The sequence below is a fragment of the Cavia porcellus genome, unplaced genomic scaffold, assembly GCF_034190915.1.
Source record: "Cavia porcellus strain 051 isolate PalLab524CR breed Dunkin Hartley unplaced genomic scaffold, mCavPor4.1 scaffold_3, whole genome shotgun sequence".
Taxonomy (NCBI): domain Eukaryota; kingdom Metazoa; phylum Chordata; class Mammalia; order Rodentia; family Caviidae; genus Cavia; species Cavia porcellus.
Window position 1 is genome coordinate 8,742,286 of NW_026947486.1, and position 6,315 is coordinate 8,748,600.

Genomic DNA, 6,315 nt, shown 5'->3' on the forward strand with positions numbered 1-6,315 from the left:
TGGGAAAAAAGGTATTCTCCACTTTTGGTGAGAGTGTAGACTGGTGCAACCACTGTGGAAATCTGTATGGAGATTACCCAGAAAACTAAGATTAGAAGTTTCATTTGATCCAGCTATCCCCTTTTGGGTATTTTCCCAAAAGAATTAAAAATATCACACCATATTGATATATTTGCACTTATGTTTATGGCAGCACAGTTTGCAATAGTAAAACCTTGGAATATCACAAATGCCCATAAATTGAGGAATGGATGAAATTGATGTGATCTTTTATATAATGACATAATTTGACAGTTTTATATTGGATGCAAATTGAGAGCATACTCAAAGGTGAAATGAATCAGACTCATGTGTGTAAGCATCGTATTGTTTCCCTGGTGTAAGAAACTGAAAGAGGAAATCAGTTCCAAAATACGCAAAACATATCGTGAAATGTGAAGAAATTTTTCAAAAGGAAAGAGATACTAGGGTAAGGGAAAGGAAAATGAAAGGACATATTATGGGGAAAAACAAAAGATAGTTATATTAGTATTTTCTCTTAGTTCATTGAAAAGAAAGCTATATGCTAATGTCATTTGGAGATTTTCCTATGACCATATTTGTACCCAGAATAACTACTTCTAAAATGCTAATATTTATTGCATTAACTACTGTCATTCTATTATTTTATGAAACTTTGTTGCATTTTTCCTCATAATATAATAAACAAAACATAAATATTAAACATTTAGGTAATACTCAAAATAAACAGAATCTGTAAAATTCTACAATGCTTTCAAAACATTGCAGAGTCAGGAAGAGTCTGAGTGTTTAAATTAGTATCAGCTAAACATCTGTTTTATGAATGTTGAGGGGTTACATACACTGGGTATGTGAATGCGTCCTATAAAACAAAAACAGTTGTATCACATTTTCAAACTGTAAATCATGATACTGAATGAAGTATAAAATAGCATTATTCTGAAAGAATCTGTTTAATTTATGAGAAGTGACAGATGTATAATCAGTGTCCCGCTCTACAAGAGCACAACTATAGTTTCCTGTTAGCTGCGTGGAGCGTTACCTCCGAGAGGACGGCTATGCTCAGCGCCTACACACCCGTTTTCCTCGCTGGGGTTCTGGAATACCTGGCAGCCCGTGCCCTGCACCTGGCAGGCAGAGTGGCCCATCGCAGGCACAAGAAACACATTGCCCCAAAGAAACTGGCGAGGCACTAGAGAAGAATGAGCTACTTCGTCACCTTTTTGGAGACAGCATCAATGCTCTGCTGGATGAGATCATCCAAGCCAAGAAGAAGTAATAAGGCCTGGGTCTCCCTGTATGGAGGCACCTTGTGAAGAGCCTCACCCTGCCCTCAAAACAGCCATAGATGAGTGAGACCTTTCTATTGACATCAGACTCGTTAATAAAGTGGTTAAACTGATGCCAGTGGTTCTCTTGGTTTCTTTCACTTTAAGTTAAAGGTGTAGATGGGCATCCAGCAGGAGCTTCCCACTCAAGGTGGGAGGGGTGGAAGCTGTTGTCAGCATGGGGCCTTGAAATCCATGATGTCAGGGGAGAAATTTCTATGGGGACAATGTGGGCAGTGACCTCTGGGCTGGAGCTGGCCATGGTAGAGAGCAGGGCAGACGTTCGGAGGGCCTCTGAGAAAGGAAGACCTTTGGTCGCCAGAAAGTAGTCTGGGGGTGCTCCAGGAATGCTGGGCTTCCAAACTGATACTGGCAACTTGTCACCATGTGAAGAACATCACTCAGGTGGGGAAGTTGTTGTTCTTCATGCCGGAGGACATCTGAGATCACAAGGCATCAGCAATGTGTGTGTCAGATGAGAGGATACCGTACTGTGGGCATCAACTAATCAGACATGAGTTCTTACAAGAAGAGTTAGCAGGAAAAAAAAAGAAAATAAAAAGGAATGGACATTTATTTCATTTAAAAAAAACTTATTTAAAGAAAACAAAACAAAATAAAACAGTAAAAGGGTACAAGTAATAAAGAATTTCAAAAAATAAACAGTAAGAAATCACTAGTTAATAGATTACATATTGTCATCTTAGAAATAGTTGTTCAAGTTACAAAATTAAAGCATACAAAGTGGACATTCAAACAGTGAGACTGCAAACAGTTGTGTTCAATGATCCAACAAAAACAATAATATGGTCATCTGTCTTACAAACCTAAACACATTTGCAGTTGTGTCCTTTGGAGCACTATCTTTTCCTCTCTTTTTTACAATAACATTTACAAATTTTGGGTTTTATTACTCCCACAGTTCTTATTACTTTCTTTTTGGAAGACAATAAAACCAAATGTGACAAAACCAAGCAGTCAATCAAAACAAAGGTAGGCATAGTACATGATGTAAAAACAGAATACAAGGTAATCAATAATGGTTACCATAATGCCTCTTGCTACCTTAAAAAGAATTGCCTATATCGTCAGGTATAATAAAATTAAACAAAACAGTACAGAACAAAACCAACAAAACCTAAACATTGGAGACATTACTGAATCAAAAGAAGATAATAGCCAAACCAAATGGGCATCATAGTGAATCTTATTACCTTTAAAGTAGTTGCCTATACCCTTGACTTGATACTATGAAACAGAACAGAATAGAGTAAAATCAGTCAAAACAAGATGGTAAGAGCAAAACAGGGCTTCAAATCAAGTTAATAGGAAATCAAAAAAGTTACTATAATATATCCTGTTAACTTTTAAGAACATTTTCCCTAAATTAAAAAAAATAATAAAAAATAAATAAATTTAAAAAGGGGGAGATTTAGATAAAGAAGACATAACAACATAACAATACAGGTCAGAACAGAACAATTTAAGCAACATAGATTTTCACCACCAGATAATCTAACATAATAGTAGTTACCATAGTGTCTCTTTCCTTGAAATATTTGAGTATAACTTCATATACTATAGCATCAAACATATCAAAACAGTGTGAAACCATTCAAGAGGATGAAAGTATTACAGGGTAATTAGAACCAGGTACCAGAAAACGAACAATGGTTTCTATATTATCTCTTTCCTATGAAAGATTTTGTTTATATTATTACATATAATAAAATCCAATAAGATGAAACATGATAAAAGCAATAGAGACAAAAGAACAACAGTTTGATGGGACTTCAAAGCAAGGTGATATCAAATCAGCACTAGCTATTATGATATCTTGTTTTCTTCAAAATAGCTGTACATATCATCACAGGCAATAATATCAAACAGTCCAGAAAAACCAATTCCAAATAATGAGTGAAAACTTTATAAGGCTCCAAAGCCATATAATGGGGAATCATGGTCACCACATATTTTTATGTATTTGTATCATTTCTTAAACTAGGGAAACTATTCGGTATTTATACATGTGAGTTTGATTTATTTCACTTATGAGTATGGTCTCAAGCTGCACCCATTTATTTATAAATATCTCAATGTGATCCTTCTTTATAGCTGAGTAGTACTCCATTGTATAAAAATACCACAACTGTTTTATCCATTCCTCAGTTGATGGACACTTAGATTGTTTCCAAGATCTGCCACTACAAATTGTGCTGCTATAAACATAGGTGCACATAAATCACTGTGGTATGATGTTTTCAGTTCTTCTGGGAATATTCCTAGAAGTGGAATAGCTGGAGCAAATGAGACTTCCAATCTGAGCTTTTTGAGAAATCTCCAGACTGACCTCCACAATAGTTGCACCAGTCTACACTCCCACCAACAGTGCAAAAGAGTTCCTTTTTCCCCACCACTCCAGCATTTGTTGTTGGTAGTTTTCTTGATCCTGGCCATTCTTTCAGGAGTGAGATGGAATCTCAGTGTAGTTTTAATTTGCATTTCTCTGATGACCAATGATGCTGAACATTTTTTCATGTATTTATTTGCCCTTTGTATTTCTTCATCTGAGAAGTGTGTATTCATCTCAGATGCCCATTTTCGGATTGGATCTTTGAATTTTGGGGGTCTGATTTTTTTTAATTCTTTATATGTTTTAGACAGAAGTCCTTTGTCTGAGGAAGAGTTCACGAAGATTTTTTTCCCAGTCTGTGGGTTTTCTTTTCACTATGCTGGAGATTTCTTTTGACATGCAGAAACTTTTTAATAAGAGGAGGTCCCAGTTATTGATTCTGGGAAGTATTTCCCGTGTGGTTTGATTCCTGTTCATGAATTCTCTACCTACCCCTATGTCTTAAAGTTTTTTACCCAATTTGTCTTCCAATAGATTTAGTGTTTCTATTTTAATATTCAGATCTTTGATCCATTTAGATTTTAATTTAGTACATGGTGATAAGCATGGGTCTAGTTTTAGTTTTCAGCATATGGAGAGCCAGTTTTTTCAACACCATTTATTATAGAGACTGTCATTCTTCCAGTGAACATGTTTGGCCCCTTTATCAAAGATAAGGTGGTTGAGTGTGTTTGTAGTTGTGGTTATATCTTCTAATCTATTCCATCAATCTTCAGCTCTGTTTTGATTCCAGTACTGTGTTGATTTTACTACAATTGCTTTGTAGTATAAGTTCAAGTCAGGGATTGTGATGCCTCCTGCCTTGCCTTTGCTGCTTAAAACTGTCTTTGTTATTCTAGGTCTCTACTCGTGTCAGATGAATTTTAGGAGTGATTTCTTGAGATCTAGGAGACGTGTTGATGGAATTTTTATTAGGATTGCATTGAATCTGCATAACAGTTTTGGGAGAATGGCCATTTTCACAATATTTATTCTTCCTATCCATAAGCAAGGGATGCCTTTCCATTTTCTGAGATTGTCTTCAATTTCTTTTTTCAGTGTATTGTAATTTTCCCTGTATAGGTCTTTCACTTCTTTCATGAGAGTAATTCCTAAATATTTCATTTTTTTTTGGTTGCTAGTGTGAAGGTTATGGCTTCCCTTATTTCTCTGTCAGTGATTTTGTTGTTAGTATATTGGAATGCTATTGGTTTTTGAGTATTGATTTTGTATCCAGCTACATTTCTGAATTGATTTATTGTATCTAAGAGTCTTTCAATGGAGTTTAGGGGGTCTTCTATGTAGAGTATCATGTCATCTGCAAAAGGATAATTTAACCTCTTCTTTTCCTATCTTTACCGCTTTTATTTCTCTCTCTTGTCTAATTGCTCTGGCTAGTATTTCCAGTACTATATTAAATAGGAGCAGTGATAAAGGACATCCTTTTTTGTGCCTCATTTTAAAGTAAAGGCCTTCAATTTTTGGCCATTTAGTGTGATACTTACTGGCTGTTGGTTTGTTGTAAATGGCTTTCATTTTATTGAGGTGAAAACCATCTATTCCAATTTTCTGAAAAGTTCTTATCATAAATGAATGTTGGACCTTATTAAAAGCTTTTTCTGCATCTATAGAAAATGATCATGTGATTCTTACTTTTGGCTTCATTGATACGGTGGATTACATTTATTGATTTACGTATGTTGAACCATCCCTGGATGCCTGGGATGAATCCCACTTGGTCATGGTGTATAATCTTCTTGATGATTTGCTGAATCCTATTTGCCAATATTTTATTGAGGATTTTTGCATCTGTGTTCACTAGGGAGATTGGTCTGTAGTTCTCTTTTTTACTTGGGTCTTTCTCAGGTTTTGGTACTAGAGTAATATTTGCTTCCAGGAATGACTTAGGAAAGATTGCTTCCCTTTCAATGTCATTGAATAGTTTGAGGAGTGTCGCCATTAGATCTTGTTTGTATTTTTTGTAGAATTCTGCTGTGAATCCATCTGGGTCTGGGCTCTTCTTTATAGGTAAGGAATTAATTACATTTTCAATTTCATTAATAAAAATTGGGATATTTAGCAGTTTTACATCTTCATGGTCTAGCTTTTGTACTTCGTATGCTTCTAGGAATCTATTTCTTCTGTGTTACCAAACCTTTGAGAGTAGAGGCTATAGAAATAGGGGTTGATGATCTTCTGTATTTCTATAGAGTCTGTAGAGTTTCACCTTTTGCATTTCTTTCATTTCATTTCTTATTGCATGAATTTGAGCTTTTTTTCCCCTTTTGTAATAAGGTTGGCCCGGGGCTTATCAATTTTATTTATTCTTTCAAAGAACCGACTTTTTGATTTGTTGATTCTTTGGATTGTTTTCTTAGTCTCTATCTCGTTGATTTCTGCTCTGATTTTTATAATTTCCTCTCTTCTTTTGGCTTTGGGCTTGACTTGCTCTTATTTTTCTAGATGTTTGAGGTGTAGCATTAGGTTATTTATTTGTATTATTTCTGTTTTCCTGGTGTGGGTACTCAGTGCAATAAATTTTCCTCTGAGGACGGCTCTCATTGCATCCCCCAG